Source organism: Rhodnius prolixus, unplaced genomic scaffold, assembly GCF_049639745.1.
Source record: "Rhodnius prolixus isolate KJV_2025 unplaced genomic scaffold, Rpr scaffold_10, whole genome shotgun sequence".
Classification (NCBI taxonomy): Eukaryota; Metazoa; Arthropoda; class Insecta; order Hemiptera; family Reduviidae; genus Rhodnius; species Rhodnius prolixus.
In genome coordinates this window covers 7486010-7499598 of record NW_027411615.1, presented here as the reverse complement: position 1 = coordinate 7499598, position 13589 = coordinate 7486010, and the positions used below count along the sequence as shown (strand labels likewise).

Below are 13589 nucleotides of genomic sequence, written 5' to 3'. Positions count from 1 at the left end.
TTTATATGTTGATATGGCTAGCATTAAAATTAAACAATTTTAAACAGTGAAAGTTAACTGCTGGCGTGCTGAATACTATAACGGTTCCAATGTATATATGTATTTGTTTACTACTCAGTTATGTAATGTTTTTATTGTTTTACACTATTAACAGTTTACTAAACCAGTAAACAACTAACGGGCCAATTACTTAACAAACATCACATTATTGACAAAAAAAAAATATATATATATAAAGATGGATTTTAAGAATGTTTTAATTTTTTAAACTTATAGTTTCACTTGAAGGTTATGTTAAATGTGTCTGTATCATTTAATAAATAAATAATTTAAACTGTTGAGAAAGCTTTAAATCGTCTGAGATTTACAAAGAATTTATTTCATTTATGTATGAAAAGAATAATCACAGTAAATTAAATCCAAAAAAGTTATTCACTCACTGTCAAGATTTTTGTTTTCAAATTAAAAATTCAGGATGAAAAATTAACTTGAGTTTGTTGGTGGTGAACTTCTTTGTCTAATTGGTCTTATTTTTGTTCAGTTCCTTTTCTGATTAAAAGATATTTTTTATTTAAAGAATTACTATTCTGCAACTGACAGTAATGACAGTGAACTTAGTTAATAAAGTATAAACAATGTTTACAGATAGCTAAACTTCGCGAGACGTCATCTTACTTCGCATTAAAATTACCACGTTATCAAATAACTCTTAGATAGACATACTCGTAACTGTCACAGAACTTCTTAACTGAGTTGATGAGAATTGAATTTTATCGAATCATCTTTTAATGTATGTTGATAATTAACTTTTTTCTCCCGTTATAAATAATTGTTAAATTCATCTCACTATTGTATCACTAGAACAATTTCTTATTTGCTGAGATTTTAGATAAGTATTGGGTTATTTTGTTAGACTGGGATAGCAAGAAAAATACAAAGACCCCTGAAGACTTATAAGAACAGAACGGCTTTTTAGCATTATATTATTTTATGAGAAATTACTACGCCAGTATTATATGTTGGCCTTCCGCATCTTCCACAATGCTTTAACGATGATGGTTGGACGTAGAGCCTGCCTAAACATAATTTCAATAAAATGTACCACAGGTTGGTAATTGTCAAGGCCTTTTGCTTTGCGCCTATGACCTGAGATATTTACGCACCTTAATTAAAACAATCAACCAGAAATAACTTCTTTTTTTAAATCAAAACCGTTAATATATCCTATTTGTGGGAGGGATTAGCTAATTAGTTAGCGTATTGGATTCCCGCACGGAAACCCCGGGTTCGAATCAGGCCCTCTAGATTATATATTCTCTCTCTTGGAATTGTTACAGCTAATAGTTTGGTGATGAACAGAGTTGTCTGTAACGACAGAGAATGGTCCAGAGACCGGATGTAATGGTAAAAGCTTCAGGCGCTAGTGACTTAAGATATTGGCGCGCCACAAAGGAGAATAAAAATTTTAATAATATCCGTTTTTGCATCTAAAACACTGGCAATCAGGGAGACAACCAAAAAGAATTTAAAAAGGTTTATTAAAAAGCGTCCTTACAAATACTTCAGTTTTTATTTACATTTGAATGTTAATTAGACACTTTAACAAAAGGAGCTTTGCCCTGAGAAATATTAATTATAATTGAATTGATGAACTAGTGCTTCATAAACACAAATTACCATTTATTGTCTATTCACTATTTAATATTATTTTTAGTTGCGCAATGGTATTTTAAAAAAAAGAAAAAAGAATACTCATATTTGGGGAAAAATAATTTCAAAGAAAATTATTGAGTATTTAATACAAAATATTGATGTATTAGCATTATTATTTATTATCGCTTTACATTATTATTTAGATGAATATCTGTAATACGATACCCAAAGTTGGATATGTGTTACTAGTTTAATCGCCTTTTTTTTCTGATGACTGCTGTTTACATAATTCTTCTCGCTAGATGGATCTCATATCGTTAACCTGGCCTGGGAGGTTCTTAAAATTGTGGCAAATCTCACATAGAATGAACCTAACAAGTTCTCTATATGAACTTTTTATTTTAACTTTCTCTTGCACGATTTGTTTTTTGATGTAGTGTAAAATTTTTTAAATCTAGTTTTCTCAGAAAAAATACTTTTAAGATTCCCTGAATTGTAACAAGTGCTTTTTACGAATGGATATCTGTTAGTGTTTGTTTACAGGCAGGCAGTCAACATTTGCAATTTTTGTTGTTTGCTCCCATACAATAAGGTTCACCTGATTAATAATGTTTTCGACAAATTAACGGAGGTGGTTCTTTACTATCTACTATAGTTTTGTTTTTGCTCAAAAATGGCCCTCTATTTTCTTCAAAATCAGCAGTATTGGTACTTTTTACAAACTTACAGATCTATAAGTATTATTATCAAATAAATGTATCAACATTTCTCAAAAAAGTTTATTGAAAGGTACTTTTGTGAGAGAGCTGAGGCAGGTTTTTTTATCTGAAGTGCTATAAGGTACATTAAATGAAATCACAGTCTTTTCATCTTTATAATGTTAATAAGAAATCAATATGGAATTGTAATACCAAATTTGAAGAAAATCGGTTTCCCTAAAAGTGCCACTTCACTGACGAACATATTTTTCAGCTTTTTGCATGAAGTGGAAACCAAAAATATTCTAGGCATTCACTTTTTTTTATTCTGGGGGTTCTTTGATTGTGGTGCCATTATGATTTTCTGTAAAGTTTATTATATTGTTCTAACTCCTGCATAAATGTTTTTAATTATCAAATATTTTGCGAAATTTTGAGTAGGTGAAATTAATCGTAAGTACCACTCTAACACCTTTTTTCAATATTATTTTTTATAGAGAATCTAAATTATACTAAATGGTTTTATTTGAACTGGACAATACGTTATACCATCACTTTGTTTGAAGAGAACATGGACTAATAGTAAACTGAATAGATCGTAATAGTGAATATGAATAAAATAAAGCCAAGTATCTTTTATTTAAAAAATCTAAATCTCAGGAAAGTTTTATTGTGGAAACTGCGGTAATAGAAAGTCATGTTGATGTACAAGCCAGATATTTACTTTATTTTTCGGTATTATCTTTAAGAATCTGCTGCGATTGTTTCAAAAATGTTTATCTCTAAATGTTCACTAATATTTGACTATCTTTTCAATTGAAATATTTTTCCAGGAACTAAATTTTTGGAGTTTTGGAGAGAATCGGTGCGACCAGGTGGAGATTCCCTCTAAAGTAGCACTTCAGTGTGGTACCGGGCACACCAACGAGCAGTATTAAGGTAATTTTAAAAATCTTCATACTATTGTATAGTTAATCGCTAAAGATAATCACTGAACTGGCAAAGAGTGACTCTAGTCCAAAGTTTTCAAAATTTTTGTCCAAATTTTCGTAACTCTTGTGACTAGCTGCTAGTGATCATGATCAAACCTCACTTACAGAAATGTTTTAAAATATAGTTTCTACTAAACGAGTCAAATTTGCAAAAAACATAACATTTACTGTTCGTCTTATCATTTTTCCTCCAGTGTTCTACAACCTAAGGCTAGAAGTCTACATAATCCGCTATTTATAAACTTCGTAACAATTTTTGGAAACCTTCCGAGGAATTAATAGTGAAGGACTAAGGTCGAGGATAAGAATGGGAGCCGTTGATACTTTCTACTGGTATCTTCGTAGCAAAATGCTCGTTCATTTATGGTTTGATTAGACACATTTAATAAACTCAATTGATATTTTATTGGCAAGATATAAGTGACTTAACAGATGTATGGTCGCCAGAATATCAAAGATGGAGCTACTTCTTTTATATGACTTAACTCTTTTATGGAGCGCTTTTCCTTGTTTCTAAGATCATATAAAAACTGAATAAACAAAAAACCATAATGCATTGTGCTGATAAGCCGACCTCTTTCTGTCTAAGGCTAACTAAATATGTTTGGAAAATTTCGCTTGGCGAACTGAGCAAAATATGCTAACAGAATTTATCAAAGGCGAAATGGGTTTAGGAGTATCTGGGAAGCTTGGCCTTAAATCGGTTCTGACTATATTTACTAGTCTAGGTTCTCTTGAACACTGCGAGACAATTAATTCTGAAAGCTAATATATTAAGTGGTGTTTTTAGGAAAGTTCTTTCGCTAGCAATCCGGAGATTTTCAGAGTCATTGGGCATCACATACCGCTTCTTAAAGATTATTTTTATAATACATAATTTAAAAGCCTTCAACTATTCCTCATTATAAGAACATTTGTGATTGTCAGATGAGTAACTAGTAAGGGGAAATAGTTTTAGTGTTAAACTATATCTAATTCGGCTTATCATATAAAAATGACATGTGTTCTAGTGAAAGGAACAAGGTGTAATTCTACGAGCCTGTTACACTGTTATCTGCATCACACAATAGACATATCACACAGCCTGCATACTCTGCACTTCCACAGATATAACGTTACATAAAACAGACACGCTTCTATTAAAGTATACTGCATGTTTTACAGCAAATAGATAATTGTTCTAAATACGGTTTAATTTATTATTTTACTGATATTTTAGACTTTTTATTTATTTATTAAGAAACACTTTATTTACAATTGCTTAAAATTGGGTTGCTCAATTTCATTGAGTGGCTTAAAATTGTATTGAGCAGTCAATAATAACTGCACGCCCAAATCGATTACACAAATTTTTGTTAATATGAAAAGACTGTTTACAACAATATTAATTTGTTTTTGTTCATTCACAATAATTTCATCTTTCGAGCCTGCTCATTTTCTTTAAGTTTAACTAAAACTAGTTCCGGCTAAATAGGCACACTGATCAAGTTGGACACCGTAATTTTGACCTTCAGGACTTATTGCGTCTTTTTAATTTCACACAGATTAGATAGATCAGTTGATAAAAACACTTTTTTTCAATCAAGAATATATAATTGAAGATAATTATTGTTTTACTATTATTATTTCCAAAACTGTAACTCTTAACAAGGAAATTTTTGTCTTGAAACAGTTAGTAAATTACATAAGTGGCTCTATGTTAATACAGTTACTGTAAGCGTTGACACAATAACTGTTCTGCTTCTGTATTTAAATAAAAGCAAAACATAACGAAAAGGTGGAAAGATTTATGGCAGACCACATACTACGAGTATACTGACAATAACGGTTCCGTTATGTGCTCACTTTTTCGACGTAACTATTATTGCTTAGTCAAACACCCCCTGCGTAACTTGTACACATTTCATCATAAATTTACGGTTTCACTTTCTTTAGTAGCTGTTGTAGGAAGTTTTTTTTTTTTCTTTCTTATGTAATAAAAAAACAATACAAACCAAATTTAGTAATAGAATTCTAATTTATTGTTACTTCGCAGGTTTGATCTCTCTCTCTTTTGTGAGGAACTAATATTATTATTTACCCCTTTATCCTGTTGCTGAGGATGTAGTGGCAAATTGAGAAAGTCCGTTTTGGGATCGAGACTGTACTACATTCCTGTATGTTTGGGGTAAGCGAACCCTACAAGGTCAATCAGATCATTTGATATTATTGACTTCATCAATGCCATAACTATGCTACTAAATGAAATCGTAACTATTGCCAATTTTAAACACTTACATTGGCAGTATAGGTACAGGATACGATTTAGTATTCCCGGGGAAGAAACTTCTATCCTATAAATGGAGCAATTAATGGCGTATAATAAAGCTTCATTATGTTCAGTATAAGAATGATTCTGTGTAAAACACTCTGTCTTCTTTGAGTAGGACCTGCATGGAACAACAACTTTTATTAAAAGTAGTGCTTTAATCCGAGAATAATTGTTTTTTTTAGGTTTCTTTCCCCTTTTCGGTTCAGGGCTGACCGATTTTAATATTTTTTGGGGGCAATCAGTTTTTATTGTAAAATCCACAACATTACTTTTTCTAAAAGTATGTTTCTATGCGTATCTCCATGATGGATCTTCTCCATAAAGTTCGAGAAACTTAATAATAATTATTTATCATATGAAAGAGCTCGCGAAAATATATTTCAGATTCATTTATCCTACCTCTCAGAAAGTAGAGCTGCTTAAATGCGTACTGTTTAGTAGATTACCTCACATTAAAATATAATACAACTTTTGAAATAACATTGGATCTTTAACAATAAAATTTCTTTAACAAAATATGAGAAAAAATTGTGAAGGAAAGTATATAAAAACCAAAAATAGTGGCAATAAATTTGAATGTTGAAATAGTATAAATTAAGGTTATGTAAGATAATGTATGAAAGAGAGGATTATCTAGATAAGATGATAGGAAGGCCAGTTTTGATGCTGGAGAGGAGGGGTAAGAGAAGGTTTGTTGCTATGCGCCACTGTTTGATGTATGTTGAGAAGTATGTCTCCTGTATAAATATCGGTAGGTAATATTTTAGTAGATTTGGCCACATCACAAAATAACTTCTTCTCCTTTACAGGAAATAGTAGTACATTAGCTTTTAGTAGGGCTAATGTATACTTTTCATCATCATATATAGTTACTGTGAAACTTTCACATTATAGTTCCAACAACAGTAGTTCTGGTGATGAATCTCCTACGTATATAACTAGTTTTAAAATTCATTGCAGGGTCTTATCCACTCCTGCAATACTTACACCACCCTGAGCAATATCCACAGTTATATTAATTTTGTATTAAACGATTATATTTTAGATATGCCCCAAATACATAATAGAGGCTTTAGGGTGGACCAATGGTAGTGCGAGATCCTGGTGGTCAGGTGAAAGAATTTTCCGTTTTTATTTTTCAATATCAGAAAGTTGGTAGCGTTGAGGTTAGAGAACACATTCAAATCGACCTTTTAGAGTAGTAGTATACACACTTTATTTTGCAATCTTCGTTCTAACAAATCTTGAATTGATTCTGATTTGATCTTGAATTTTGGACTGAAATTGAGGCACGTTATTATTTTTTTTAATCTTTGATTCAGTTCATATCTTTAGTATAGAATTTAGGAAAGATGGAGTGGTGCAAAGTGGCCAAGCGACGGATCCATAAGTATTCTCTCTATAATCCCTGGTTTACCAGTGTCCATTAACATACGCAAGCCCTAAAGCTGCCTCTGACTAGCTTATCACCGTTGGCATTTCAACACCCAGTTGGTGGACAACCTTGTCTTGCTTCACCCACGTGCAATGGTAGAAGATTTCTTCCGGGGTCAAACCTAAAATGATACAACTTACCAGATTCAGCAGTACTATTCGTTTTTTTTTTTTTTCAACTTTTTTAGAAGTTAGCAGACTTAGTGCAACAGTAGTTTTGGTTAAATAACTTTGACGTTAACTGCTTTGTGAGGGTCTCAGAATGAAATCTTACACTTGTGTTTGGCTCAGGTTAATTTGGTGTCACCATTTCTCAAATTCGTATACTGTAAGACTGATTATGACAGCCTTAGGCAAGCTGCAGAAGAGGGGTTTACCAAGCCATGAATACGCCTTCTCATTATCAACTGGACCTAGCCGGCTCATAAAAATGACTCTGATCAGTTTGAAAAAATCAGAGCTAAACCTGATGAACCATACAACAGCTGCTATAGCTTCACCAAACTAAACTTTCTCTAAAATATATTTCAGATTTAAATGTATGAACAGTGTATGTTCTGGAGTAGATTTCATGAAAACCGCGAAAAAGTGAAGGAATAAAAATCGCTTTTTTGATCGAAGGATAACCTGGTGGTAACACTTATATTGAATAGCCTTTTGAATTTTCGATGGTTTTTTCGTTCTTAAGTTTTCAAAAAATAATTTTTTTAAATTCTCTTTTTTTCTGATTCTAGGAAGTTCTATTAAAAAAAAGGTATCCAACAAATTTACGTGAGGATAAAATACCAAACCAATAGATTCATAAATATAGAACATTGTTTCTCTTAGGGTTTCAGTTCAGGTAGGTGACAACTAGTTAATCGTACATAGATTGTCCATTGGGTCTTAAGAAGCTCTAATTAAATGACGGGCCAACTACTTATTACAAATACTATTATAGAATTAGAGAATTGTTTAAATAATTGACATTCCATCCATTAAATTAGGTTTAGGATTAAAAGAATGTTTCAGTACAGTTCTTATACTTTGCTTGATTGATACAATCAATATTTCTATTTTTGTTAACTTAATTCTACTTAGTTCTATTGGCCGAGTGTACTCATAGAATTGTTTAACTTAGACCAAAGTAATCTCTGTGGTTTTCAACCCAGTATTGTTATAGATGGAGACAAAATACAGTTTCAGTCCAAACCTCAGGTACTGGCCGAAATTTAAACAGCCGAGAAAGTAACTCCAGATTTCTTTGGCATACATTGTGCAAAAGAGGACCATTCACTAATTCCACATTCGGTGAAGTTCCCCAAGGAGAGATAATGCACTTACTAAAGGAGATAATGAAATAGCGTTCTTAGTTCTTTAGCTTAGCAACAGTACTTCATCGAGTTCTTGTAAAAAGTCTAAATGGAAGAAGTAGAAATTCACTATCGATTCTAAACTTGATAAATAATCTTGAGTTGTTATAATGTTCTGAAACTGGGACATTAAATAGGTTAGGAAACGGTCTAATTCTGCTTAATTCTTCGTTATAGAAGAAACGTGTACTGTTCTGTGCCCATTCAGGGTGAGCTGGGATAACCCTTAAGGGCACTGTTCTTTGAAGCACTTGGACACTTGGGTGTTGGCTTGCATCTGACACCCTTTGCAAATGACATTACATATGAAAATTCGTGGGCTCACCTTTATTTAGAACTACACTTATGTAAAAGGAAAGTCTGTCCAAACTCTTCAACTTCCTCTAAATAATCATACTTATGATTTTAAGTGAGTTTAAACTTTTTTGGAAGGTTTTAGTGCAAGTGAACTACATTTTTTGTTGTGGTCCCCTGAATTAGAGAAGCAGATGTTTACGTTTTCTCTCTTTTCCCCCTTACTACATGTGTGTGGGTGGCCGTGTTTATATTTAGAAGAATCTCAACATGTTGAAACTAACACCAAATTTAAGGAAATCCTTTACAATTATCCAAAATGAAGTCTACGCGATTGCCTCAAAGATAGGTTTAAATAATCTTATTACTTTCCTATATACCAATATGATTTTGTTAAGCTAATTAAATGTAACGTGGAAAATTTGTTCACCTTGAAATTTATCAGGTTTTGCATAGATAATGACCAGGACGGAATTCTAATCATTTCATACTAGTTATTTGGTTTTTAGTTATTTGATTAATTTGTATCAGAATAAAGAAGGCAAATATCAGATCTAGATCACGTAAACCTACATTAAAAGTTTATTTTTTTAAATAATTGTTTATTGATATGAAACAACAGGTACAAATGTGCGTCTTTTTTTGTCAATGAATACGCTAAAGATTTGTTTTAACAAAAGAACAGCTAAACAGAGTTTCATGTTATTTAGATTGCAAAAAACCTTGCTGTTTCCTGAATATATTTCTTATATTGACCTTTTTTTTTTTTTCCTGATTTCAATTTTTATTTCGTGTAAAGTCGCCATTGAATGTCACCTCCTCTTATCTGGAAAAACTGAATTGATATCTAAAATATTTTCCTGTCATTTAGGAATTGTCATTCAGACATTTTTTTTGGGGGGGTATTTTAAATTTAGAATACCATATTGATGTCTTATAATTGCTTACACATTTAAAATAATTTTTCAAACGAAATAAGATTTTTAATTTTAACCAAGGAAAAAAATGTTTATAACTCTTTTTCCTGTTCTAGTTCTGATTCGATGAATTCGGACTTAACAAACCGTCCATATGCAAAGACCAGTTCTCTTAATGTTTACTTCTAAACACTGTGTAAATGTTTCGAGCAGTTACAGAAATGTACAAATTTAGACATTTCCTTACTAAATTATGAAATAAATTTGTCTGTGAAATCTTGGAATTCTCGAAAAATAATGTACAAGTAGAAGATAAGAAGAGTTTAAGCAAAAATAATGGTCACGATATAATTAAAAGTTCTTTATTAATGAGCTATGTTTCAATTTAAAGTTAAAAGAATAAAAACAAATCTGGCGTGAGACATCAGTAAAACTCACATCCGTCTTTTCAGAAAAATTTGGAATTTTAAAAAGAAATTCACGTTATACTTTTCACTCCCATTAACTCGTATAATCATTATTCTTTACCTTTCAAAGTATGGCGGAAGTTTTAGATTCCTCAGAACATTCTAGAAAGGCAAAAAAAAAAGTTTATAATTGGGCATTTAGAATTCTGGGAGAGAAAAAGCTTTGGAAAAATTTTCAAAAATCTTTAGTACAAAAAAAAAACTTTTTAAGACTACGGAAATTTGATATCTTGAAACTATAGGATACATAATATGGATACAAGAAATATAATACGCAAGATCAACAAGTGGGAAAATTCTCAGTCTTACAAAAAGGCGAGGTTGCTTACGAGGCGTCAGCATGATAAGCCTCTGGTGCCCGAGAAACAGTGCCGTTCCCGAATCTAAACCTAACCTTCTAGACAGTATGTAGTGTACTGTTTTGTCGTGTATTTAGAGGGATGCAGTTCCTTGGTAAATTGATTTTACTGGGAAATTGGTTAAATATTATGATATTGATTAAGACTGAGATAAAAAATCAATTTTGAAAAATGGGCCATAACAATTAGGAGTAAGAGGAAAACTATTTTTTCTTATGAGACTTCCTGGTGTTTACGGTGAATATAAAGAAAGGAGTAGTTACAATGGTGCAAGTAGGATATCTAGTATCACATAGTGTTGGTATTGTTTGTCGGCAGTAGTGGAGGACACTCGGTTGACGGGCTACATCAATTATATGATGAGACGAACATTAGTCAGTCTGGAGGACCATCCTCTTCTCCTTCCTAGTTCTCCCTTAGACTCTTACCAAACAAATATCCTAACAGACAGACAGTTGTGTCTGTTTATTTTCTTATCAGTTTTGTGTATATATGTCTGTGTGTATACGTTGTATATAATTTGCAAAAAAGATAAATGAGCGTAGAATTATAATAAGCTACATTATATATTTATTTCCCTAAATGTGGGTCACAGTTTGAAATAAGGTGAATATCACTCCACACCTTGCCATTACTACCACCTACCTCACAATCTAACTTTACATCTATTCACAGTTTATTGTAATAAATATTTTTTTTTAATCAACGTTGAGTAATAATTAAGCCAAAGAATTTTTTAGTTATTTTCTCGTACTTTTTAAATTTTCTTATAAATAGTTTGCTTAAATTTCTCGCGATTCTTCCTTTAATTATCATATTTATTTAGCGGGTTAATATTACATTAATTACTTATAGTAATTAGGAATTAAACATTACTAAACTTTTAACACTATTTATTGTACATGTTTTTTATATAATAATTCTTTTTAGAACATATGGTCTTTATCTAGAAATTGTTGTTAATCATAAGGTTAATTATAATTAAATACATATGACTGAAAAATATTTTTATATTTCAATCCTATCCTCTCCACCTTTGCTGACGATACTGCTATCTTATCTCCTCATTACGATCCTCTTATGAACTCTTCAAACGCACATCAACCACTTACAGGACTGACTTATCAAATGGCGAATAAAACCTAACGTTACGAAATCAAAACATATAGTATTTTCTCTAAGACGAAAAATCCTACATCCCATCATCTTGAACCAAATTCCTATACCAACTGTGGACGAAGTACGCTACCTTGGACTGTGCCTAAACGGTTGACATGGAATCCCCATACTAGACTGAAAAGACCAGAAACTAACCAACGCTACAAACTTCTCGCGAGACTACTTGACAAACTCAACTTACAAAACAAAAGACTGTTATTACTGCGACCTATTTGGTCATACGGCATTGAAGTATGGGGATTGACTAAACGTTCCAATTCTTTACGCATCCAGACTTTACAATCAAAAATACTACGAAAACTACTTAACGCTCCATTCTATATTTCTAACCTCACCATTCATAATGATCTCAAAATCCCTTTCATCAACGACCTTACTAAAACTCGTTTCTCAAAATTTAATTCCTTTACAACAGCTCATCCTAATCCTTTAATTGAACAGTTATCTTCTTCTACATTATTAGGCAATTCTCCAAGGAGATTGAAGAGAAGATGGCCCCGCGAACTACTCTCCTCACAACATTATAGTGATCTGATCACGTTAATGGAGTGTCGCCACTGGGTGTCGCCTTTTCCAATCTTCAATCAAGAAACTTTAGAGTTAACATAGGGATTGAAATATTTTATTTTTTAATCATTTATTGAAATTTGCGACTGCAATGGATGTGATGTAATATAGTGTCTTGACTGAAGAAGATAAGTGTTCAATTAAAGGATTAGGATGAGTTGTTGTAAAACTCTAAAACAAACTTTTTTTCACGAAAGTTGAAACAATGCTTCTCGTTCTGTGGGTGAACAGACTGGAAAATTTGACCTGAATAAGAATTTTCTTTTCATTAAACGTTGATGAATTATGACAGTTTTGTTTTCAACTCATCTATAGAGTTTTCCCTGGAAAGTAGTCAATTTTCTGTTTTTCTTCTTGTCGACACTCCACTAACCTACAGGTCTTTAGAAACTGACCCACCACTTTAACTGCATAATATATGTACATGTCCCAAGTGTGCATGAGTGGTGACGCAATAACGAACCAAACCACTTGAACTTGGTCCCCTTATATTTATACTTCTTTAATTTTGTCCAACGTACGAATCTATTCTATTCAGTCAATTACAGCTTACTCTTTTACTTTCTTAAACATTAATGTTACTTTCTCCTTTACATCAGGTCCGTTGTTAGAGGTTTAAGAAAGAAGATCGTCTAAGAATGAAATCAGGTGGAGAGGTCGTGTTGGTAGCCCCCCTATATGAGGCGCTCAGCGCAATACTGGCCCAACTCTACTGAAGTACTTATTGGGTAAAGTAGATTTGAAAGTTTGATGAAAAGCTGTATTTATTTATGGCAGTGATTTTTCAAGTAAATTCCAAAACTTTATCATACATTGCAGTGTAGTACCTAATTTTCACTTATGCATTAAATTGGTACATTAAAACAAACAATTCTTGTGGGTTGGGCCACTATTGAAAAATCCGATTTCAGTTGATTTGGGAAAATATGTGGGATAGGCCTATACTATAATGCTAAAAATCCGGTAACATGTGTCTTAAGAAGAATACGTTATATTCTTAATACATACTTTTCACATCTTATCCACTTCCTTCTTCTTCATCAGAACTTCCCAGTAATAAACCAGGGTCTTCTGTTGCTGCACTTCTTTTCTTTTAATGTTATTAATGTTTTTGTTCTAACCTCCGCATTGATCACTGTACATCATAAATTTGCTTGTCTTTATGCAGTGCAAGATGCAAGACCCTATTTCTTGCGGACCTCTTGAAGCCTTCATCCCAGACATACATACAAGCATCCTGGTTATTGAGATTGTAAATCCCTAGACAAAATGTCCAGAGCTGTCTTTTATAAAATAGCACATACCAACAGAGAGAACTGGTGTAGACAAAAGTTTTCATTAGATTAAACGCTATAACTGTGACATC

General features: G+C 32.2%; 1 protein-coding gene across 42 annotated transcripts in view; it reads left to right on the top strand.

Moving 5' to 3' along the window:
- Positions 1–13589, top strand: part of LOC141457320 (cytochrome P450 307a1-like) — a 58400-nt gene that overhangs the window by 20973 nt on the left and 23838 nt on the right. For 21 of the 42 annotated variants that reach the window (XM_074134098.1, XM_074134097.1, XM_074134100.1 and 18 more), the window contains one exon: positions 3185–3290. The gene's annotated coding sequence lies outside the window, so the exon portion shown is untranslated. Of the gene's footprint in view, positions 1–391; positions 2494–2519; positions 2805–2841; positions 3087–3184; positions 3291–5378; positions 5511–7827; positions 7930–12822; positions 12952–13589 lie in introns of those variants that run through there. The other 21 variants (XM_074134108.1, XM_074134122.1, XM_074134131.1 and 18 more) reach the window with 14 other exon arrangements.